The sequence below is a fragment of the Ammospiza caudacuta genome, chromosome 8, assembly GCF_027887145.1.
Source record: "Ammospiza caudacuta isolate bAmmCau1 chromosome 8, bAmmCau1.pri, whole genome shotgun sequence".
NCBI classification, from domain to species: Eukaryota; Metazoa; Chordata; class Aves; order Passeriformes; family Passerellidae; genus Ammospiza; species Ammospiza caudacuta.
The window spans coordinates 15,618,185-15,644,903 of NC_080600.1; positions in this window are offsets into that span (position 1 = coordinate 15,618,185).

The following is a 26,719-nucleotide window of genomic DNA, read 5'->3' on the forward strand; positions in this document are numbered from 1 at the left end:
GCCTGGCCCTTGTCACGTCACTGCTGGCCACAGTGACCCTGAGGGCTGAGAAAAACAAAGAGCCTCAGAGAGCAGAGAAATGCCTTTTAGCTCAGGAAACTGGGCTCAGTTTTACTTCATGGTGGCTGAGGTGAAAGCAAACTCTTGTAAGGCAAGGAGAGAATGTCACCTCAGGAAACAAAACGTGGTTTGGAATGATTTTCTGGATATTCAGTCCAGCCAAAGGAACGTACTGGAGGAAATGGGGGCTGGAGAGGCTCAGGGCTGGTTCTTTAGTTCAAATCTTTAGAACCTCCCCTTGCCTAAGACTGGTTTGGTTCAGTTCCCATGCAGGGCTCCTGTGTCACAAGCTGTATCCTGCAAGGAAAATATCCATGAGCACAGGACCAGCACTGAGTGATGCTTTTGCAGTGGCTGCACTCAGGGGATTAGGATCTAGTGGCAGTGTGCACACCCATGGGTGCCTTGCCGTGGCCACGTCACAGAGCTGCATAAAGAAGTCCAGAACATGATGCCCTAAACCCAGGGCCCAAAGCCATTCCCAATTAAAGGTAGATTCTTCACCCATATAATCTGAAATGTATGAAGGAAGCATTTGTCTGTATAAAAAGAGTCTTAAGGAAAACTGGAAGGCAGCAGCTCTACAAAAGGCTTGCTGGTTTTTGTGGCCAACCTGAAACAATAAAAAATGGCAACCCTCACTGAGCTTTTAGCCAGAGGAGGCTGAGTTTGGGTAAATTTTGGATAATCATCTGAATCTCTGAATGTTGCCAGCATTATCTGAGGTTTACCAACCACTTGCTTTAACCCCTGCAAACCAATTAGCTAATGTGTTTGAATGCTTGAGGAGTGATTAGTCAGGTGGAGTCATTATAGTAGCACATATTTGGCAGGATGAAAAATGGATGCTAGAAAGGAGGTTATTTAGCAAATTAGTGCTTGAAAGCTAAAAGTAGCAGAAAAAAGGTTCATTGGGTGTTTTCTTTTTCTTTTTTGCACTACCAATTTCACCTATGGGCATCTTATGTTCTATGGAATATTCAGGCCAATAGAGGAATTTTTTTCAGCTTTTAATGAATAGCACTGCTGTGTGATGCATGATGTGAAAAGAAGGGGTTTGAAAAAAGCTTTGCAGGAGCACTACTTTGCACTTTTACCTGAAGAAGCACGTGAAAGGTTTTCCAGCTGTTTCCTGCAGATGTTGTACATATGCTAAAAGGTCAGTGTTCTTTTGAGAGCATTCATAGCCCCACTTACATTTAGATAACAAACAAACACATTGTGCCAGGAAAAAGTGTTTTAAATAAATAGCATTACAAAAATGTCTAATCAGCAGATGAGGAATGAAAATCAGACCTCTGAAGGAAAACCTGACTAGTATTTTGGCTGCTGTCTCAGATTTAGAATGCTGGGACTGGTTCCACAGGAAAAGACCTTGGAGATGGCACATTAGGAGCAGGAGAAGCTGCACTGCCACATGGTTCTTGCTGCTCCAGCCACCCTGTCACTGACAAAATTACCTAAATATGTTGTCCTGCCAAGGCTGAATGCCTGGCCCCACTCAGCAAGAAAACAATCAGCCTTGTAAGTTACCATGAAATGGGAAAACAATCACTCTCTCAGAAGAATATTGAGACTTTGAGACATCAAATTTTAAGATTGTATGATCTTGGGGGAGATGGGGTGGGAGGGGAGTGGAGATGAAGAAAACAAATCAGATTGGGATCATTATTGAATTTCTGAGAAACCTAGAATGCAAAAGGTGCTCGGTTCAGTGCTGGTTCCTTTAGAAGACAGGGAGGAGAAATACAGCATAGTCTGGCTCTAAAATGCTGTCTGCTCTGAGAATTGATGCAGATGATTACAAGTTATAGGTTTCACTAGGTCAGATTCTATTTATTTATTAAATTTCTCCTCTAATTGATAGCAGTGTCTTTTAAAACATAATCATGTAAAACTGAATAGTAAGACTTTCACATTTAGATGTTTGAGTTAGCAACAAATAGTTCTTCAGGCTGGCCTCTAAATGACCTCCAAGAAAATTGGTGATGAAGGTTATAGTTGTAGTAGTCTCAGATTAATTACTGAAAACTAAATTGCAACTCACAGGGTTTTACCTTGGCATATTTGGTCTTCATATTCTGGTGCAGCCTATGTAAACTCCCATCGTGAAACTAAGTGCAGTTTTCCTTGAGCCTGTGTGATCAGTGCCTGTGATCTCTGATCAGGTCACCTGCAGACCTGCTCAGGAACAACTTGTACAAAGACAGACCTGAGCAAGTTAAATACTCCTTCTCCACCCAGCAGTTTATGAGAGGTTTCATCAATGTAGTTACTTCAGGTATTTATTCAAATACTAGGGGTACATTAGCAAGCTGTTCAGTACTTAAAGGTATCTATCAGCTGCATATAAGGGAAGTGCACATAATTACCATTTCTTTCTTTATGGTGTCTTATTACAAGAAAGTAGCACAAATTGTCCTGAGTTCTGTTGCAGAATACAAATTCTTCTCAATATCCTGGTGAATTTGTCAGAAATGTTTTATAAGTCCAGTCTCTTGGCGTGCCCATTAAACATTTTCCAGAATGTTTTTCTTCCCTAATGAAGATATCTAGTTCTCTTTAACGGCTCCTGCTCTTTAGATTAAGTACATTCATTTTCTGCCCAAATTTGTCCACATATGCACAGACTTGTCTGACCATCACATCTAGGTTATGCTCATAGCCTGCCTTCTACAGGCTCAGGGTGACTTTGTGTTTGTCCTTTCATCTTTCCCTCTCTCACCCAGAGACTCAGGTTGTCCAGGCTTCTTGCCATTCATGAGGTGTCACTTTATTGTATTTGTAATACAACTTTCCGTTCCTGGATGCGTTGGTACAGAAAAATGAGGCCATACTCTTAGTTGAGATTCCTCAGAACTCTTAGGATATCAAGAGAGGAACAAACTGCTGTGTATTAGTGTATTGCTCCAAGGGTGGCTAATTGACAAGACTTCTGCATTTGAATTCTGGTGCTCCCTCAAACGAGGCTGTGTTGTTTTGTTTTGCCTTTCAAAACAACAACAACAACAGTGACAACAAACCACAGGCAAGCTCCCCTCCCCCAAAGGAGCAACAAGCTGCATTTGTGTATCAGTGGAGTTTTCTGGAGTCCCCCTTTCCCTGTGCTGAAGGATGAGGGCATGGGAAGATGTAGGTGCATCCTACCAGCCCAGAGAGACCACTCATGTTGCTGATCTGCTGCTGCCCCAGCAGGGCTCCATCCATTGATAAAAGTGAATGGAAAGCCATTTCACACAATTACCATGAACTGAAAAAGAAGGGATCTTAGACTGGGAGTGAAGTGATAAAATGTCTGAACCTTCTAGTAGTCATAAAGAAAAGCAGCTAAATGCAGTCAGCCAAGAGTAGAGAGTATAAAGGACTCTGAATTTCATGCAAAAGCCTGTGGCTTTGCAATGTATCTCACATGGAGAAGCATTCTTTCAATTTTTAAGACAAGATAATTTAGGGAAAAATAAAATTTCCTATTAAGTTCTGCCTTTAAATTACATATTCACAAGAACAGGGAATATTCATTGGACAGAGAAAATCTTCATAGCTACTTCTGGGTCATCATTTCTCAGAGAAATCCAGCAAAAAGAGTTCTGGACATTGGTGTTCTAGTGCAGTACCTGCTACTAGCTCTTTGGTACCCTGAGGCAAAGTGGAGCTTCAGTCTGCCTGAAGAATGAATGCAAGGTGCTGCGGCAGCAGAGCTGCTTTTGTCTGCTGCTGATTCTGAGCCTGCATCAGGGGAAAGGAAATTGAGTAGGCCATTCCTTCAGGCTACCTGCAGACAATATAAATCAGTCTCATTCACATGAAGCACAGTAAATATTGTGATAATTGCCAAAGTCACTGCACTGGTTTCTGCTGTTCTTCCATACTGAGCTGCAACATCCCAAGATGAAAGGATAAATGAATGGAGACATTAGCTCTGCTCCAGCTATCAACTCCATGTACAAGGTGATTAAATTTTCAATGAGAAGGCACTGTCCCTTTGCAAAATTACCTTGATTTGTATTTTAAAAATGCACTCTAGTGGCACAGTTGTACTTCTTGGTGGCTTTCCCTTCAAAAGCACCTCTCTGTGGGCATGGTGAGTTAATAACCATAAAACAAAGGTTTAATTACAGGGAAAAAAATAAAAGTTGGCTGTGATTGGGAGGCTTATATACCTAAAGTGTTCATTTTGGTGTTGTCCATGTACTATTGATCCTAAAACTCCCTCCACCTTAATTCAGTTGTGTTCGTAGATTTAGGCAGTGGTGCCCAGGCCAATGGGTTTATCTTCACTCCAAATCAAACCCAAATCCATTTCCAGTTTTGGTCACTGTAAATTGATGCTGGAGGCTCCCTCTTTCTCTTCTCAATATTTTATCCATACCAGTATTATTGTGATCATGACTCTCTCTATCTGTAGGTGGGGAAAATTGAATATACCCATTGCAATTCCATAAATAATAGTAAATGTTCATTTTCCCTGAGTTTTTAGAATGCTTTTGGAAGTTTTTTGTTTACTGCCTTCAAAAACACTTTGAATATGGCAAGAAGTGACTGTCTTGGCAAGAATATTTCCAAGCCTCAAAGTTCCTTCTAAATACTCAGTGCAGGGATAAAACAATGACTGAAATCATGATTATTTGCTTAACTCTAGCTCCATTTTTAGGGTTATACATCAGTTGAGCAGAAGTGTTCCCCTTCTGCTAATAAACAGTTAAGACATTTGCTTGGGGTCACCTTTGGGACTCATCTGAGGATGAGGCAAGGCACAAGTCTAAGCCACAGCAGCAGGGAGCTGACAAGCCAGGGCTGTACATCCTTAAACAAGTTTGACTTATTAGAAGAAAAATGTAAGCTCCTTTCCTGTGGCTTGCACTGCACAGAGAGAGCCCTGTGACTACATGGTGTGCCAGTGTACCCTAATCTCCTGCAGCAAAAGGGAGCAGGTCAGCAGAACAAGTGGCACCAAGGCAGCGTGCGGCCTCCTCAGCTGGAATTCCTCACGTCAGCTTCAGGCACAGGGAGGACACGGTCTCACCACAGTGTAAGGAAAGGTGGATCTGAGATACTTCCCAGCAAAATTCCAAGCTACTGCCTGCCAGTTTGCTGCATTTTAGCAACTGTGACATTCTTGACTATTGCTCACAAAGGAAAACAACTTGTTCTTTTTTCACTAGCCATAGCCCATAGTTATGGCAATGAAGTCTAAGGGCATGGTTATGGAGATATTTATTTGGCCTTCATCTCCAATTAGCTAACAAATATTTGACTTTTCTTACACTCCTGCTTTTAATACTCAAAGGAAATCACATATGTAGTTTATAATAGACAAGGAGAAAGCCAGTGGATTTTCTTGTATTGAAGATATGACAGTTGAGAATCCACAGGAGTGCAAGTATGGAGTGAGGACATGAAAGCAGGAAATAATAGGAAGGTACAAACTAGCAGATAGAGGAAAAATAGATTGCTCAATAGCTAAAAGACAGCTAAGATATGATAATTTGAGTGGAAAGGATATTTTGATGATCTCTTACTTTTATAAAATGATTTTTCTTTACTTGGCAAAAACTGATAAGGGAGAAAAGGGGAAAAGGAAATTTTAAAAGTTCTATTTAGACTTTTGTTGCAAATTTCTTTGTATATATAGGTATAATCTTCCTAATCCTCCTCTTCTAACTGCTTACAGGGTAATCATGACAACTAAAGATCCCTATCTCTGATAGTCTTGAGATAAGGAAACCAATCACATTTAGTTGGATCTGTCTTCTGTCAAGCAAATAGCCCAGCAGAAATGTGGGTGCTTTCTGGATGGCCCCTCCCACTAAAGGCAGAATATTAAATGTTTTAGTGACTTTTGTTATGCTGAAAGAGTTCGTGGTTGCTGTCAAATGGATCTTCACACAGAAGCAGAGTTCGCTGAGGCTGATGAGCATACTGGCTGCCTGTCAGCCATGCTAAAATAGAAAAGGCCGTTCTGCTCCTAGAATGGCTCTGCCAGATTAGACAAAAGGAGCTCCTCACCAAGGTATGAGGCCTCTGCAGACAATGACTCAGGGTTTGGAGAGCTGGGTGTTCCCAACCACATGAGGACAACAGGGTCCATTTTTCTTGTCTGAACTAGTTTCTGCTGTAGGGGGCTGACAATCACACTTGTGAAAGGCGCAGCTGAGGGGTGCTTCTGTGCGCAGCCCTGAGAAGTGGCACACACCCCTTGAGATGAGTGGGCTGCAGTGAGCACCAGCCAGGCCCTGGAGGCTGGAGCTGCACAGGAGGGAAAGCCAGGGTTACTGCTGCACTATTGATGTACTCCTGACAGAGACCATCTGAAAAGCTTTGGAAAAGGGAGGCATAAAGGGAGGCTATATCTGAAATAATAATGAGAAGAAATATAAAATGGGGGATAGTGAAACTGTGTGAGCAGAGAAAACAAGTGGGATTATCAGAGTAAAAGGAGACCAACGAGAACTTTCCTTTGGTAGCTGTCACCTTATGATGTCCTTATACCCTTCAATGACTAAGTGGAGTCCAGCTGCTTAATTATCTCTTATGATCCGGATGCAAACCATTCCTAATCCTTTCCTATTTGACCTGGCACCTTTATTACTTCTCTATTATTACTATTGCTATTACTATTGCTATTACTATTACTATTATTCAGTTATTAGTTATTGTTATTTATTCTTGTTATTTATTATTATTATACCAAAACTTTAAATTCCTTGCAATGAAAGGGAAATATTTGCCACCACCCAGAAAGGCTTCCTTACCTTGCAGAATTAGTCCCTCTGTTAATTGCTAAGAGGCAGAAGGTTGCAGAAGTTAACTACTAATGCTTTCTCAGTCTGCTTAATCAGGAAAGGGTCATATTACAGCCAAAATAAGATGTCCTTCTCATTAAGGCAATAAATTTCAGACTCAGATTAAACTATTGATCCAGGGACAGATTTGTCACAGAGGGCAAATCAATTAAAAATTTTGTTACCCACCAGAAGATGAGATAATTATTTGTTCTCCAGACCTTCCTGTATTTGCCAATTAACCCATGTTTATTTAGCCTACAAACTCTTGAGGAGAATGCCTGTGCTTAGGCTGAGCACATCTAGGATGATGGGGCCTTTGTGACATTCAAGATTAAACCATAGTTAATGCTTTTAGAATGTGCCAGACAGCAGCAGAATATTTGAGCAAAATTAATGTCCGCAGCTATTCCTCATTGTATTTCTAACAGCCAAAGAACAGAAATCAGGCTAATTACAGGGAAAAGCAAATCAGAAATAAAGGTAATATTCTACTGATGACTCATGTCAGTGCTCTAGATTATAACTGCAACTATAACGGGCAATACATGAAAAGAACAGAAACCAATTAATTTTTAATCTGTTTCATCTTAAATTGTTAAACTGTTTCATAAAAGCAGATTTCATTATTGAATTAGAGCAGGAAAAGGATAATGACAAGATAAAACAAATACAGAGTCTCTAATTTGACTTCAATAATCTGACATCATCTGAGTAGCAGAAACATGGAAGAGTTTTTAAAAAGGATGACACAAAACTACTGTGTTTAGTACAGAAGGCAAAATCTTTCACTGTAGATCCAGGTTCTGTGACAAAGCTGAAAGAAGGTAAATTCTCCTAATCAAAGGTAAAAAATTGATCTAATTAATTTTATCATTAACCTTCATAATTGAAAGGAAAAAGGGTCACCTTCACTGAGTTTGTTCAGTGTTTAGTTTCAGACTATAAGCAAACTCATTCCTGTTAATAAAGCTACTACTCCCAAATGTTGATGCAATAATGTAGAAATTAATTAGCACATGCAAATGAAGATTACTTTTATTATAATGTACTATAGTTCCTAATTTATTATTCCAAAACATACAGCTGTTTTATTATTAATTTTTGAAAATTCTGTGTCTTAGTCACATGCAAGAAGTAGACTTGTATGAGCAAGACTGAATAAGGAAATTTCTAATAAGACTAGTATTTACTTGGAATGTGTTTCATACTAAATTAGGGGTACCCTATTTTTATTTGTCAAAGCTGTGAATAGTTATTACTCAAAACACACTATAGAATATAGTTTGGCTTTGCTGAAAGGTGGGAGGCAATTTCAGCTTTCGTGCTAAACCCACTGGAATAGGAAAGTTGGCACCTTACTTGTTTAAATCCTTAAACCACAAAGGTGGTAGCTTATTTACTTTATCAGCAAAATTGTATTCACAACACCTCAATGTCAATCACCTGGGTAAAGTTCTCTCAGCTAGTAACACCCTGGGAGTTGGAAGTTAGGTTTTATTCCTAAGATTGCATAATACTGTTTTGACTTCCTACAATAACGAGTTTCACACAAAGACCTCAAAGTCTCTGAGCAACCTTTAATGTAGATAAATACAACTGTACCTATAAAGTAGAAGCTCAGAGGGATTTGCTCAACACACAGGGAGAACTTGCCTGTCATCACATAAAATGTATTTTATCATTACGATGGCCAGCTGCAGCAGAGCACCTTTACAGGCTCTATAAACCAGGGAGGTTTTACTATTTCCTGGGACTGTAACTAAACAGATTCTATATATTTTTTTCCTTCACACCCTGTGTGCCAATTACAATACCCACACAGAATTCATTACATTTTCTTTAATTCTCCAGTACAAGGGATCCCAGAGAAAAGCTATATCAAATGTGGTAGTATTGTGTCAAGGACCTGTGCAATTTTCTTGGTTAGACTGCTCAGGGAATTATCTTAGCTTGTGCTATAGAAATTTGGAATTATCCTCTCCCTTTTTCAAAAATATTTTAAAATTATCTACCTACAGCCAACAGCTGCTTCCCAATGTGCCTGCCAGTTTCAATGAAAAATCTCTTCAACAGCCTGCAGAACCCATTTCTGGTATCACTGCATCCAGCTTTACTGAAGCAAATACAATAGTTTTAAGATCTATGTCTGTTCATCACTGAAGGCTCATGGAAGGAGAAAAGAGAAAGTACAGTGCCTTCTACCCCGTGCACAACAGCAATACCTATCCTATGAGAAATGTGGAGACCTGCTCCTTACTTCAATTTATTTTAGCTCTTCCTCTGTTACCTTTGACAGAAAAGAAATTAAAGCTCATTATTATCTGTAATAGTGAGAAACTTTACAAGTCACAAACCCCATCCTTTAAAAACTGACTGCCGTATTCTTTCCAATGACTCCTTCCCAAAACTCTTGGCAAACTCAGTCCCTTCAGACACCATCTGGGGGTCAGCCCAGGGTGCAGGAGCAGAGCACAGGCTCCTGGTGTGGCAGCCATGGCTGGCCAGGAGCTGTCTGCAGCCTGGGTCTGCCCCAGCAGCACAGCCGGGAAGGAGGCACAACCACCCTGACTTATTCACTGGCAGAGTAACAAGTCACAGCAAGTAACATTCCCCAAAAGAAGCAGAAGCTTAGAAGGGTTTAATGCTGTTTTACTTTATTTCTACTTTATTTCACTCCTTTGCATGATGCTTACTTTACTCTGGTTTAGCAAGGAGCTGGTGGGGCCAACTGGGCTGTGTTCTCTTTGACAGGGGCTCATGATGACCACAGGGATCACCTCTGAGGGAGCCAATCCTTTCAGCTTTCATCTGATGGGCTGCTGCAGAACTGGTATGACTTCTGTGTTCAAAATTACCCTGAGCAATGGCTTAAAATATGGCTTAAAATGGCTTAAATCATGTCACAGAAATTATTGGATCACACTCATTAAGTAACAGTTGCAGATTACTGAGGAAGCAGAATTAATGAAAATAGGAAGCTGGTTCTTTTATTTATCACACAAGAGTGAGAAGTAAATGTTTTAACTCTGTACAGAAGCATAATATGGTGATATATAAAAAGGAAAGCAGAAAGACAGAATGCAGTCTGTTCACAAAACAGCTTTGTATGAAAGACTAAAATTTGAATATTTCCAAAGACTTATTTTTTTATCTTCTGGGGTAGTATGTAGGCTTCTCATCAGCTTCCCCAAGATTTATTTTCAAATAAATTAAAATATTCCTGATGGAAAACCCAATATTGGTGAACAAAATTTTCCTAAGTGACTTGAGAACACCTGCCAAAAAGGTTGTACAACATCCAGCCTCTTGTAATCAGAACATGGAGGGTTTTTCAGCCTCTCTGTTTATGTTATGCATTCATTTGAGGAAATTGTTATGAGCTTGAGAAATCCTTAGAAATTTATTATTCTTTGATCTAGGTCAGCCTGTGTTTTTCTGAGTTTAAATTATACATGTACCTAATTAAAGCACACAGAAAATCAAGGAAATACAAGAACATGCTTCAAGAATAATGGTCAAAAAAACAAACAAATACCAAAGATGGGAGCCACTGATCAACCTACTCTTATATTTAGCTGTAGAATTGAATACTGTGCTCTTTAGATTTAGGGCATGAAAAGTTTATTTACAGATTCCTGCCAGATTTTTGTAAAGCATTTTTTCATCCAAGACTGGCTGTGTGTCCCACTAAGGAGCAGCAGATTTGATTTGCACTGATGAATGGAAATGGAAAGCTGGAATAGGTGCACTGTGTTAGGAATGGGATTGCTCTTCTTTACCACAAATCCCACTCTGAAGGAAAGGGAGCAGAACTTCAGTAAATCTGCACCTGGGACTTGCTGTGTTCCAGAGGACAGTGTCACTGCATGGGACTGGGACTGGCTTCTGCAACCCATTTGTAAGTTAAAATCCTCTGCCAGACCTGTTGCTTCATTTGGAACTAAGCCACAGGATTGCAATGTCAACACAATTCATGAGTTGAGATTGAAATACTATAAAAATACATTAATTTATTACTATCTCCTAATTACTTTACAAAAATCTCTAGGATATTTGCAAACATTTTATTTTAATAAAAATAACTTTTTAAGTGTAGGAAAACTGGAGGATGCAACGGGAGATGAATGGGAGAATGTGACAACTTTTACAAAATGTTTGCATCAAGAATACATTTTTAATTGAAGAAACATGGCTCATCTATAGGAGATGTATCTGCACAAATATTGATATATTTTATCTATATATCATAGGAATTGCCTAGAGGCAAAATTATATAAATCATCATTTATAGAAAACTCTAGAAGGAATAACTTCCTGTTTTTTAAAATTCATCTCAAGAGCAAAGAAGTGCCATAAGAAAATTGCCCAAGATTTTCTCTCCTGTACATATGCAAATATTGATACACTCATTTTTCTCCCTTTACTTGACATTTACTTTGTTCACATCCACACTATGGCCCTTCCTTTACTGTTGGAGAGGGGGGACAAGAAGCCCAACAAGTTAACAGTTTATGTTCCTAATCTGTAGTTCTTTCATCTTTTTCCATTTACGATCAGTGTTTATATTTACATGGGAAGGAAATAGAAGGAAGTAATACCAATAATCCTAAATCTTTCAAAACAATTGTTTTGGCTTTTCTCTTCCTTTGGGCAAACAGAGGGAGCACAAGCTCTGGGTGTGGGTCAGTCTCCTTTTGCAGAGTTTGGGTCTTTACTGCTAAACAATCGTGTCCCTAGCTGAGAACCATCCAGAAAAGTACTGGGAAATAAAAATTCCCAACTTTAAAAGGCAGCCTTACACCCATGAGTGTAAAGAGTGCCCCAGCTTGTTATTATCTCCCCCAACATCAGCTTTCACTCCAGAGAGTTAGTGCAAGTCTTGAAGGCAGCCAACAGGATAACAAAGTGTTTTGGGTCCAGGCAGTAAAAAGGAAATGCTGCCCCAATTCTATCTCATGTAATTTTGCACACACTCAGAAGTACCACACACCCCCTACAAATCCCTTCAAGTGGCTCATGATCCTCATAACACACTGGTTAGGAGAGGCAAACTTTCCAATACTTGATGAATTGGTATTTAAATACCAATTTCAACACCTGCAAAGGTGTTCAGAACAGAATTTGAATTTCTATTTTAAGATAAATGCAAATTTATGACACAGTAAAAGGCAGCAGTAGTGTCTTCAGAAGCAGTACATGTGGGTAAGTATCCAGGATTTAAATGAGATTGCATGCTTATGCAACTTAACTACCAAACTGTGATGGAAGTACAGCCCATGTAGATAATGTGGTTTGGCTATTCCCCTACCTGCATCTTGTATAAAAATGGTGTGATGGCAGTGCCAATGGCAGTGGCTGGGTTCCTTACTAGCCAGCTGCTGAGGGAAGGGGAGCATCTTTGTTTGCATGCAGACACAGACACCCCCATCCAACCCAGCACACCCTCAGCACTGGGCAGCACCATCCCTCCAAAGCAGCACATTCATGCAGGGTTCAAAAGGAGGAGAAAATCCCCACCATGCTTCCCTGTCCCCTTTTTCACTGTCTTTCACAGCACATGCAGGCAGAAGTCCCTGGTTAAAAGCATACTTTTAGCATATGTGTAGAAGTCCTTCCAAGAATTGTGATTTTTGGCTCACAGTTGAAAAGAAAATGGAGAGCAACTGAAGGGAAATAGGAGATATATTGTGGATTGAAGCTGCATCAGACACAATTCACTGCAGGAGGTTGGAGGCTATGCCAAGCACCAACAATGGAACAGAGAATTTTTTCCTGTGAGCTGTAGCAAAATACTCTTTAAAAAAATAAAAAAGACCTGAAAGTGAATAGGTAGAGTAAAAACCTGATGTAAAAACCTGATTCACTAAGGGCACAGGCTCAGAAGCAGCACTTTGGTTTATATTCCCACCACTTGCTGGTGACAAAGAGCAGGGAACATACAACACAATGACTGATAACTGAGCTCATGAAAAGGAATGCAGGAACTGGATGTTGTTATGGGATTGCTTTAGCAAAATGGCTGACCCAAAGGCTCACAGATGCCAATGTGCCTTTTTTACTTGCAGGTTGGTCTCTCCAATGCCAGCAGATGAAAGGACATTCAGTTCTGCTCTGAGCAGCATTTTCATTTCCCCTGGGTCTTGTGGAGCTCCTGCCACTGACTGACTCACTCTGCAGCCATGCCTCCTCATCTTTTGGCATCTCAGACACCCACAGGTCAGTGGATTATGGAATATTCTTTAAAACAAGTTGTTGTTGGTTTTCTATCATACAGCAGCCTTTTTTCTAGATGGGTGGGATTAGAGCATTCCTTACCTTCCCTTTAGGGTCTGTGAAATGGGACTCAAAGAGTGCTACTGTAGGCAAGGAGTAAAATGCATAGCAACTACTGCAGCCATCCCATAGTATTTTACACCACCACTTCACCAAAATTACCTGCTGTCTTTGGCATGATAGAACAATGAACCCTATGGTGTTTCAGAGACCTTTTAGGACATTTGCCAGGCAAGGCAGACCTCCACTGAGTCAGTTTTGAATGGCTTGGTTCTTTGTATTGGGGAGGGCAACAGAGGTGCTATTCTCCCCTTTGGTAACATTCTTTTTCTGAGATCATGTCAGAGTTACTTGGAAATACAATTGTACATTACCAGAAAACATGCCATCACTCCTTTTTTCCTTGGGTACGGAAAAAGAAACACATTAACACTTCACAAAGTCACGGGCTCTGAGCAGGGCTTCCCATCTGATTACAAAAGCCAGTTTTGTTACTTCCAAGACTGATAAATGGTCAATTGGGAATTAACTTTTTCCGATAGAAGAAGCTGGTATCAAACTAAAGGCTTTTGAGTTTCCTTATCAATAGAATCAGAGCTACCTCAGTTGCTATTTTGCTTGCAACCTTTATCATTATACTAGGCAGATCAAGATAGCCTGAACTCTGTAGAACCTAAGCTCCAAGCCCAAATCCAAATATCACAGCTTCTGCCTGTCTGTTTCTTGTGAGTTTGAAGTCATCAGCATTTGAGATAATTTTTCATGGCAGAGGCAAAGTGAAGCATCAGAGCTGGCCTTTGCAGGAAAGCAGAACAGATCTGACTGGAGCCAGTGGAGACTGGCAGAAGTGCTAAGGAGAGCCTGTCACAACTCACAGTGTCTGCTGGGACAGATAAAGCAAACCCACTTGCATGAAAACGTGGGGAGGGAGGGAGGAAGACATAAGAAAAGGATTAAAAACTAAGCAGAAGTATATTTATACATATAAGAATAATGCTGGTGTGTGCAATGCACATATGAAAGCTAACAGTACTGTTTTTAATCATTGTGTTAAACGCTTTGAGGAGGTCAACTCAGGTCACAGAGCAGAGATATTGTGAGCACAGAATAGAGAAGAAAAGTCTGTAGGAAAGGGAAACGAGAAAGTCAAGTGAAAAGAGGGCATTTAACTTTTGGGGGAGGAAGCCTTAAAAGAGATGGATAAGATAAGAAAACTAATGCAACCTGACTTCTTCATTTCTTATTAATGTGGAGCAAAAAGTATAATGAGGGTATGTGAGAGATTACAACAAACATATTGCAGGGGCACCTAGGAGAGAGAGAAAATCCCTGAATCACTTGCCAAGTAGATAAGGAGGCTTTGATATAAAAATAGCAATGACTATCAGCGGCAGATTCTTAGTACCTTTGTTCCTTTACCAAAAAAAAGCCCATTAAGTGAGAGTTGGTATTTCCAGTTTCATTTCTGATAACAGATCTACCTCAAAATGAGACCTCAGGCTCTGGGGCACAGCTCACTGTACAGGATTTTTCCAGCACTCCCAGCCTTCGTTTTAATACCCTACACTTTAACAACTGCAGAATAAAATAAAAGCCTATCAAATGAAAAGTTAAAAAAAAACAACTCAGGTCAAAAACTCTGGTTTGGCAATATACTTCAGCAATGGCCACATGCCAAAAGGAGTAATCCCTGGGATGCTGTGCCCTGTGCTGGGGTGGCACTGCTTGGCAGGAACAGAGGGCAGAGCAGGACTGCTCTGTTTCTGACAGCCTGGGACAGCCAGGGCTTCATCCCAGCTCAGAGGGAAACCCAGCACAGACCAAGAGAGAAATTGCCAGCAGTCAGAAAAAGAAAGCTCTCTGAGGTTTTTTCAGTAGCAGCAATCTCCTCTGGACTGTCCCAGGGCGCACTCTGACCTCCAGCTTTCCCCACATTTAGCTGTGCCAGCCTGTCCCCTCCAGGAATCTCCATGGCTGAGCAGGAGGAGGTAGGGCAGGGTGCTCCGGCAGCCCTGTGGTGTCTCTGACAGCCAACACTGCAGAATTTCATTTTCCCCATTGTGCTGTCATGTCAGAATGAGAGGGAGTCATGTGTGGAACTGCTCTGCAGCCACGTTACCCTGGCAAAAGACAACAAGAAGCTGCTTCTGGGTTCAGCACAACAGTGTTGAGCCTTAAGATCATAAGTAATATGGTATTAACTTTTCCATGATACATTTTCAGAACTTTCACTTTAATAAAACAACATGTTTCCCAGAGGACAAGACAACAGTTTTTAGCCAAATAGAATTAATGAGGCTGGGTGATGTTTGCATCTTTTAATATTCTCAGTCCTGTGAGCAGATATGTTTATGGTCAGCAATCTGAATAGTACAGAAAACATTCATTTTTACCATAGCACTTCAGCTGAGCTTGAGTTAAAGACTAAAAAATGTAGTGCTTTGCTTTATTATAACTAATATTACAGCTGGAAAAGAATTTTGGTTTCCTGTTCCCAGTTTCTTCATTTGTGTGCACTTTTAAACACATATACATGTGCCAGCATATTTCACAGGCCTTTTGATGTTTTATTATCTCTGTATGTGGGCGGTTTGTTTCCAGCTATAGTTTGAAGTGCAAATTTCCCTCTCAGTTTTTCTATGTGAAGGTTAAAAATACAGTCAGGAAATATCTGCCACGTGTTTTCTTTCCTGGGTTTCTGAAGCAGAAATCTAAAACCAGGTACTTCTTTTCAAATATTTGCATTATTTAAAAAAAATGCTCCAACAAATAATTAAATAACAATCAACTGTTAAACATACAGATATTCAAAGCCCACTGTCCCTAGATATTTCTCCATATCCCTGAAGAATTAACTGTAATGCCTGCCCTGATAAAAATCTCTTGGGGGCAACAAGCATAGCATCAAAAGGAATCACAACGGGTTGGAGATTAACTCAGCATCTGCTGTTTGCAGCCCACTGTGTGCTTCTGGGGCTTTGCATCTTATTGTGACTCATATGGAAATGAGGAGATGGATCCCAAACAGAGCTTTGCTTTCAAAATCAGACATAAAAATCATCTATTTCTTAAATGAGTCTTTCCCTCTGACATACTGAAAATGAACATGAAAGTGTTAGCTATGAGTTATTATTCATTTTTTATTCTGTGTTCTTGCAAAGCAGGACAGCATTTTCCCAAATCTGTTGGTCCATTGGTCAATGGCAGAAGCAAAACATTATAACATTGGAATTTTGATATCTAGGGGACATTTTAAATCATATCAGCTGTTCTGTTCATGCCAGTGAAGAAAGGAGGAGGGAGCAGGTTAAGTATTTTGCTCTCTGTGTCTGAAAAACAGGGGTGTTTTCTATGGAAATTAATGTGTAAAAGTAATCCCAGTGCCCTCAAGTTTTAAGTGCTGTCACAAAGATTACTAAAGGGCCAAAGGGAGCTTGCTGACTTTTGAAATTAGCACTTTTTCAAAAGACAAGAAGTTGCATGAGGGTCTTTGCAGCAAGAAGGTGTGAGCAGGGTGGTGCTGCCCCTGGGCCAGCCAGGCTGAACCAGCTCAGGGCAGCCTGGCAAACATTCTGTGACCACTTCTGCCTAGCAAAGGGCAGCAGGGACAAAAGTGGGGTTTGCTCAGTCACATTTTCTCCCTGTAACAATCTCGAGGCACTTTGTGCCCTTTATTGCTGCAGCAGCCTTGTGAAGGAGTTGTGCCTCCTCACTGAAACAGTCAGACATTGAGAGAAAACAACTAAAAGGTAGATTTTCATTCCCAACTTCTTTAACTTCACAACTATGAAGGTGATCCCTGTTAAGTTTCATGAGAACAGACAGAAATGTGACTTTCAGGTTGTAAATGCTCCTTTTAATGATGCCAGCAGAGCAGGGCTGAGGCAGCAGCTGCAGAGGGGTGGTTCTGAGTACCTGACCCAGACTCCTGATGTGCTGCTCCTTCTCCAGGAGGTGGCTGCTCTGCTGCTGCCAAGCAAAAGCACAATAGGTGCAACACTGATGATGACAAGGTGGGGTTTTTAAATCCATGCTGGTATAGATGGTATACCAATGGTATAGGATTCTTAATCCAGCAAATGCTATGATGATAGAAGTGAATTCAATCTGAAGATTGGTCTTTCCTCTATATCTTTGGATTCCTTTTGCTTTGTTAATATTCTTAACACTTTTCCCCACAGACAGACTCTTTTCCAGTTTTGTGACTGCTTCTCCTTTCCTTACCTGTGACTTTCAATATCCTTTAGCCACTGTTGTGTAGCTAATTTATTGACATCTCTTTTCTCTCTCCCTTCTCTACCCTCTCTTTCAGCATGATGTGAACTGTGCATTTTCCACCTAGGCCAGACTGTAAGAGCGTGTCTTTTCATTTGTGGGAGATATGAAATATTAAAACAAAAATTTCCCTGCTTCACTCTCTGTAAGAGCTTAAAGGAGCTATTAAAAGGATTATTTTTCCTCTACTTACTGGAAAACAAAGATAAAAATGTAGCTTTCAAGTAGGTCATTTAATCTTGGAACATTTAATTGTGAGGTTGCCAGCCATGATTTGATTTCTCATCTTCTATTATTCCAAGGTTACAAACCTTCCAATTCATTTATATTTATAAACAATGTTCCCACTATATTACATGCATGGATTACTAGGAACACCTCCCAGTGGAGTACTGTCAACTTTTTGTACATAATTAATTAGAAGCCTCAAAGCTACCTTTTATCAAACTTTCACAGAGGTTTAGCATATCAGAAATCTCAAAATGAAAGAACTCTGTTTAGACCAAAGGGCTATCCAGCTTACCCAAGTAAGGAAATACTTTATATTTCATGGGATTTAAAAAAAAAAAAAAATAATTAAAGCCAAAGTGGAAGTCACGTAGGGAAGAATGTGGTTGCAATGATAACAGAATTATATTTCACAGTAAAGGAAGCCAAACCCTGGCTCCAATTAACGGTCCAGTTCTGATAAAATAAGTCAAAGGAGAAAACAGCCTGACCAAAACGATGATCCTACCTGCAAAAGAATTGAGATGGGAGTAAGAGCTGACCCCTAACAGTTAAACTTCTTATAAATCATCCACAAGGTGGGAAAAGACAGCACATGCAGGTCTCTGCCTGCTTGCATGGCTTCTGATTTTCACAGTAGCTCCTCAGAAGCAAATTGAGCCTTTCAGCTTCAAATTCACTTGCAAAACCTTGGCTGGGAGGCCAGGCCAACCTCACCCAGGCCCCATGCCCATGGGAGCCCACACATTATCATCCTCATTTGGTACTTGCCACATGCAGCACGTGTGAGCAGCTCTGGGATAGCTCTGCAGCACCAGGGCTGAGCTGGCTAAAGGGAGAAACACTCATTTTTCTTTGCATGCCTGTTTCTTTGCCATCCTACCACATTCTGGATCTCTAACTGTGAGCTCCCTGCCAGGGAAAGTGCCATGGTGAGCATGATTTATAGGCAGCAAACATCCCTTTAATTCAGACCATCACTGGCATGTAAAAATCAAATGCAAATTTCTCAAATTTCTCAAGAGCCAGTTCTAATTAGCATTTTCCTGGGAATTTTGGGGCAGAACTTGTCACCTGTAAGAGCAGTTATTACTTTGCATAAATTTTGCTATGAAAGATGAAATATCTGTAGAACTTAAAGACTTTTTCCTCTTCTTTCCCTTACCACAAATTACCCTGGGAGATACTGCTCATGGCTTCACAAATTAGTGGCCTGGGCCCTTTCACAGAGCTGGATTATCTGGAATACAACCAATGGTTGCATTCCTGCCATTCGCTCTGATGGCCAGGAGATAACATGAGCTCTGTATGCGAGACAAGCAAATCTTTCAGCCACACTGAAAAATCATAATTATATAATATAATTGTTCACAGCAGATTTGAACCATTTCTCAGGATCAACAGCTTTGTGTTTTTCAAATGCTATATAAAGCATCTTGGCAGTAAGGCTAAGGGCTGAGTTTATCCTTCTCCTGATAGATCACTGCTGATGCAGCAGCCCTTGAACTGAACAGACAGTTCCTCTCTAGAGAAAATAGTATATTTAGTGTCCCAAATGGTAGGTTAGATGTCAGATTTAATTTGAAACCTGAGATGTTGTAATTCCAGAGAAACTGTTGGCAAAATGTTTGTGTTCAAACAAGAGGACATCATTTTAATCGAGTTCTCTTGTTCTTCTTGGTATTAATTATACTTAATGAGTAATGATTTACCTAAAAAAAAAAAAAATTAAGAAGTCAAAGACTAGCAGGCTGAAGAGAAAGTTCTCTGTGGTACTAGAAGACAGTAAAATTCAAAGATCCTGTTGATAGAATCTTTATTCTCATCTGTCCTCTTAACACTGCCCAGGGTACCATTACACTGTCTACAACAAAGAAAACTTCCTCTTCCCAGGGACTGAAACTAGGATTTTCATTTAATAAGATAGGAATGCAAACAACATACCTTGCAGCATTCTGAATGAGTAATTTACTACATGAACCTTGGACACAGTGATGCATTTTATATTGTACTTATCCTAAAATGCATCTCTGCCTCTCTTCTACACACAAAAGACAAAATCCACATGACTGTTCTAACAGAAATATCTTGGCCAGCTTAGAATCTAATACTTGTGGATAAGCTATATACATCAGTGAATAAGCTCTCCATATTTCATGCATTCCCATTATATATTTGTACAATAGGGTCCTCATCCTGGGCTTCACTTATATTCAGTGGAGATCTAGTAAATGAGTCTGGAACACTCATTTACTAACTGTCAGTGATCCTCTAACTGTCATCCTCTAACTGTCAGTGATCTATAGCCTTCCATCAAAGCAGGGAAAATTTTCTATCTGTGTAAGTAGCAGAAGTAGCTAGAAAAGGCTTGGACATTGCCAAATTCTTTAATAATTTTCATAAAACATTGAGATTGTCTGAATTGCAGTAAACAAAGACACTGCCACTTCAAGGCTTTTAGTTGAAAGCAGAGGACATTGCTATCTTTGTCCTGTGTAATGACTTGCAGAAATTCTGTAAACCCATTTTCTTTAAGAAAAAAAACATCCTTGCCATTAGTGTCTTTTGGGACAGCTCCTATTAATAGTTAAAATTGCCCTGCTTTACTCAGTTTAATTATTTATTTGGAGAATGATTACTTTAGATGTTAGTTCCATTATCATGGAAGTTGTAAATGATCCTGAAACTGAAACAAATACTGTCTTCTTGAGATCAGTAACCTTAGCATTACAGACACTATTTTAATTGTTGTTTCATTGCAGAACCCATATATAATATGAATGAATGTGACTCTCAGACTGTCCTAAGATTTATTTTAGAAGAGTTAACAAAACCTACAGATAACAAGAGGTAAAGGATTTCCCATTGAAGATGCTTGTCTGTGTCTTTCAAAGTCTTGTAGAAAATAATGTATTCCTCAGCAGCAGTGGAAAAGGTAAAAGAAATAGCATAAATGGGCAGTCAGCATAAAATGTGAATATTATGATAGAATATTGTTATTGAGGCTAGAGTCAGTGAGTTTGAATTAATTTCTTTCCATCAAAACCTCATATGCCCTCCTACATATGTGTGCAAAGTACATGCCTACCAAAACCAACACTGAAAACGCTCCTATTCATTAAAGAAAATTTCTTCATTAAATTTATTATATACTCTATTGATTTCCTAAGGGATTGCACATATCTGCCCAGTTCTGTGAAACATCAACCTTGCCCACCTCCCAGAAGGTCACCAAAGTTTTCACGAGACATATTGTTGCTGCTAAGGACTTTCACAGCATTCTTCTCCTGTCACTGGACAGGAGAAAATGTGGACTGGGTCAGACCAGGATCTGTCCAAGGCAGCAGCCAATCTCCAGCAGCAGCTGAAGGCAGATGGCCAGGGGGGAAATGAGGACCATGGCACAAAGTCTGACACTTCTCCTCACGAGCCCTCAGCTGCCAACCACGCACAGCCCAGGGGCTGCTGTAGCTGGGTGCGCTCTTTGGTCTCAATCACATCCACAGGACATCCCACAGTGGGCTGAGTCTCCCCTCCAAGCCAAGGAAATATTCAGCTCTCAGGTCTTTTAGCCCAAGACATTCCAGGTAGACCCATCCTCTCCAGCCTCTCCAGTAACTGTGTTCTGTCCAGGCAGATTTTCCAGCTGTGCCTTTTTAACTATTGCAGTCTTCATTTCTAATTCTTCCTTGTCACCTCCTCCTCCATGCACAGCATATTTGCACTCCAAATTTATGCTTTGTTATTAAGTGTTCTCTGGTTTTTTATTTTGGTGCTTATGAACTCAGAGCAACTCTTTATTCCTGGAATACTCATTCAAAACTGCTGAATTGAAAGTGTCCAGGCGTAAAACGGATTTGTTCCATAGGCTAAAGCAGGTATTTCCCTTTACCCAGCAAATCAACATTGTCACCATCTTAACATTATTCCTCAAAAGATCTTTCCATATCCCAGAGAGTAAGAAGGATACTTTTGAGTAGAGAGTAAGGGATTTATTTTGTTACTCAGCAAAGAGCCTTCTATCTGCCCTCACTTATGTAAGGTTCACTTCCACACCTACCCTGAGTATCTTTAGCTCAGTTTGGCAGATTAAAACATTTAACGCCAAGTTCTGTGCTATTTCTGTCAGAAGCCAACTTTCTAATTTCTCAACACATGAAGTGTTGTTTTTCCAACCATGTTTCAAGACTTACTATATTGGATTTGAAATCTTCTCTACTCATTTACTATATGCCATTTTTCTTTTATTGCAACCACAAAACCATCTGTGCTGAGATTTGTTACATGAGGTTTTTAGCTTTGGATATCAACTATTTCTATAAAATATCACTTGAAATCAATTAGTCACTTTGGACATAAAGATAAACTAAGCAAACATAGTTCTATCTATCTTCCTAAGCTTTTTTTTCCCCTTTAGCTTTATGGTATTTTGAGAAGCACCAGATTTGCTTGATGAATGGTTGCCTATTTAATGATAAAAGACAAAAATTCTGTAACAGCAGTTGGGGGGAAAAATACAGGGGAAAAATAGATGGCTTTGCTCATCATTGTGCCAAATGAAGGAAAATATCCTGCAGCCTGGACTAGTGCCTGGGAGTCAGCTCTGCATCTGTCTGTGAGGGTGCTGTCAGCCACAGGACAATGACTGATGGCGATCCCATCCCATTCGGTGAGCTGGTCTGGGGAGCAGGTCAGATCCCAGCCAGGAGAAACTGCTGGGGCAGGGATGAGAACACCAAGTTACAGACACAGCTGAGCCAAGGGGGAGAACTGGGGACATAGCTCAGGGTCTGCATTTGTGTTCAGGCAGGAATACAAATTACAGAGGACAAAGACAAGCATTTTCCTTAAATCAAGTTAAAGATTGTCTTTTCTCTCTGCTACCAAGCTAAATGTTCAAAAATCATAAATCAGGACCCCAGGCATGACAAGTCTGACTTCAAAAAGTGTGAACTCAAAAGTATAGACCATCTTTGGCCCTAAACACCATCACAATAAGGTTTCTGAGGCCCTCAGGAACATCAGCATTACATGTCTGAACTCCTAGAGCTGCAACAGCTACAGATTTCACTGGAACTCATTTGGGCTTTTTTCTACACTCATGTTATTGGACATCTCCACAAAGTGGGCCTTTAATATCACACAATGCCTTGACACCAGACTCCCAGGGATCCCAGTGACATTAGATAGCCATTCTAGGGCCTGCGGGCTTCTCTGACCTTCACTGGGCCACAAAATTAGCCCAGAAACACTCCTCCCTCTGCTCCTGCCAAAACTTCTCCATGAACTCCCTGTTAGTATTTACTCTGGGTAGGATACTGCATGTATGTGAATTGAGAGTTGCACCTGTGTACTCACAATCAGATTAATCTCATTTAGGCACACATAGCTGCACTAGGAAGGGAGCTCCAACCTGCCAAGTCCTGGCCAGTGTGCAGAGCAGACATTGTGACTGCAGAGGAAGCTGGGCCAGGGAAGTGGGCTGGTTGAAAAAGTGACCTGACACAATATTCCCAGATCATTTACAGCAGTGGCTCCATGAGGTAGCTCCCAGTACAATCCTTCAGCCATTAATGCCAGCACAAAGGAGAGCTCAGGGACACAGAGACGTCCCTTTAGTCTGCACTCAGATGCAGTTAAATTGCAGTCATGGAAACAAACATAAATTCCCTGAGGTTATTTGACAGTCCTGCAAGTTTTTCTGCCATGGTTAGAGCTCAAGTTGTTTTTAAAGAGGCCACAAATATGGGATGGGGAAATATGGATATTATACTTTTTTCTTTCGTGTTTTTTCAGTTAGATCTTCAGATTGCAAAACCTTCAGAGCAGGGCTCACCCATCTTCCTGCCTCTTCAGAAAGAGCCTTACTTGGCCTTTCAAATAAACACATTGGGTAACATGAAAAACAGAGAGGATGTTGTAGCTGTCATGTCTGGCAGAGGTCCAAGTAAAGTTTGCCCCTCTTATCATAATGAATAATTGCATTTTGCACAAATGGGAGCTAGAAAAGGCCCTTCTTAACTCATGGACAATTATACAAAATGAGTCCAAAGCCACACCTATTAGCAATCATGAAGGATCCTTCCTGACTAAATCAGCTTAATCTCACTGTCCCCTGACAGAAATATGTTATAGCCTGCAGGTCACCTCCATGGTAGTTCTTCTTCTTTCTCCCTGAGTACCTGCAGTTTAGTTCACTGATATGAACTTTACAGGACTGTGGATTTCGGGGCATACCACTAAAAATGAAGGATTTGGGAAGTAAAAGAACAAGCTGTTAGAGTATAACAGTTTACATCCACCTATTAATTCTCAAAAATCACAAACTATTGCCCTGAGAAGGTAGAGTCCCAAACCAAGCACACTCTGTGGCCTAGCATTTACTAAACGCTGGGAAAACAAAGATGTAGTTTTAAGCAACTTGGTGCATGTAATGAAACAGAACCTAACCTTAAAGGGGTTTGGGGTTCTTTTTGCCTGATATCTGACAGAAGATGTTGAGAAAGGTTTTTAATGAGAGAGCCTCAATCTGGGGTTTCCCCAGTAGGGTTTTTTAAGCCACTAAGTATGAATGAAAAGAAATTTCAGCCTCAGCTGGGTCCCCCTTGGTGATCCCAAATTCCCCAGGCAGGGCCAGAGTGGGGGTGCTCACAGGGGGCTCACAGCCATGGTGCACCTTGGCTGTCCACAGGTACATCAGGTACACCTTTCCTTTAGGCATGGACCTGGAGTTGTGCTTCAGGATCAAAGCAAATCAGCAGAGGTCTCTGGGTGTCAGTGAAATGATAACAACATAATCACCAAGCCTGTGTTAGTTACTTTTTACTATATATATCTTACATAAATGAAGATTAAAACTTCTTATAGACCCTTGAATCTTAGACCTTCATTTGAGACCAACACAATGTTATATTTTGAAAAATAATTCAATATTTTAAGATTAATCCAATGGTTAGAAGTAACTTAGCAGGTATTTTTCTTGAGAAATCTTACCAAGTGGCATCTACTCACAAAGCAGCACAAGGCAATGTAACCACATCTTTAATTTGCTGCTGCTACTGAGCAGGTTGGCTTGCCCTGTGCTTTTATTTTACAGTAGCTTTGATTACACTTTTCTCTATAAAGTCTGCATCTGACAGCATGGAACACATTTATCTGAAGTATGGAAAGAAATAACAGTAATAGATCTCCTGCTTGGATGTGAGAGAGTGGATGAGAACATAACAAATTCACCTATGCCATTACCTCTCTGAAAAAAAGTCAGAATTTCAGCTGCAGTGACCTTGTGGTCACAAAGATCACAAATTGCAGGACAGAAGATGTGGAAAGGAAGGGGCTGCACTTAGACAGGTGTACATTGTTACACTACATCCTGCAGTTGTTATATATCCAAAATTAGTTCTCTGAAGACAGAAATCAGGCTTCCCCTCATGTTGTTCAATAGTTTACAAAATACAACTGACAATAATTCACACTGTGAATGTGTTGCTCAATGGCAGTAAAGGAAATATCTCTTCATTTAAAGACCTAGACCCCAGGAAGAAAATAAAGAAAGTGCCAAAAATGCAGACATTACCAACTTGCCCAGATGAATTTGGCCCAGCCCTGCACTATTACAGCGACCTGTGTGGGTCGCTGCTGGTGAGAGAGAGACGGTGAATCTTGTATCTTGATCAGAAGGCTTGATTTATTAATATATGATATTATACATTATAGTTATACTAATAGGAATATAGAGAGAGGTTTGCAGAGCTGCTAGCTAAGCTAAGAAGAGATAGAAAAGAATCCACAACAAAGTTGTGGCCAAGGACTCAGTCCCCTGGCTTGAACTGGTGATTGGCTCTTAATTATAAACATAGGAAATGAGCCAATCAAGGTGTCCCTGTTGCATTCCACAGCAGCTGATAATAATTGTTTACCTTCTCTTCGGGGGCCTCTGGCCTCCCGAAGACGCAGAAATCTGAAAGAAAGGATTTCTGTGGAGAAATGTCTGCGACATCTCACCTTTCTAAATTGTATAAAATAAAAGAAAAATGCTGATGTGGAATGAACAGGAAATTCCTTCACCTGCAAAATATAGAATACTAACAATTCACTAAAACAATCCTACAATATAAGAAAATTGCAAAATACAATGTAAAGAGAATTCAAGTCCATGCAGCTGAGTTTCAGGAACAGTCCATCAGCTGAAGTTGTTTCTTTTGGACATCTGAGAGTCCTTAGAGTCCTTTTTGTCCTGAAACAGCATAACACAATTTTAAACAATTTGAAACAATTTGAACAATTTTTAGAATGTCCTTTTCTGGCCCTTCAGTGCTTTCAGTGCTTCAGCGCTTCAGAGCTGCTGCCCAGTATTTTCAATCTTTTTTATTTAATTTTAAATTTTTTTTTTTTTTTTTTTTTTTTTTTTTTTTTTTTTTTTTTTTTTTTGATCGAAAAGCAAAAGAGCAGCAGCCAGCTGAGCAGAGCAGTGCCAGAGAAGGAAAGGCCCTAGCCCATGCTGGACCAGGAACCCCAAAACTGGCTCACAACGGGGGGACCCGGACTGGTAGGACAAACCAGAATTCCCAGAAACATAAGGAGGCCTCGCAGTGGGCCCGGCCCAGAAATTTCCTGAGCCAAACGGCCCAGGCCAAACCCATGAGGCAGGCTCTGCATATCCACAGCCCTGAACCCTGCTGCCAGCACAATGGCAGCACGGGTAGTGAGACGCTTCCTTTCCCCTAAACCACTGAGGCATGCCAGCAGCAGGGAAATAGAAGCCTTCCCCAGAAATCCCATCTGGGGTCTGGAGATGTTTGTTTCCCACAGCAAACCAGCTATGGTCTCCTCCAACTGTGCCCTCTCCCTCTGCAATGCATTGGGTTTGTCTCTCATCCACCCCATGGCATCATCCCCATCCCCTCCGGGCTGGGGATCAGAGGCAGAACTCTCTGGATGCACCTGCCCCCCCATGCCACTAGGGCACAAGAGAGGCAGCGGCCTCCATGGGACAATCCCTGAAAAACCACCCCCCAAACCGCCGAGAATGCTGATCTTAAAAACAGGCAGCTGGACTGGCACAACAGTCAGCTGGCGGGCAGCCCCCGCTCCACGGA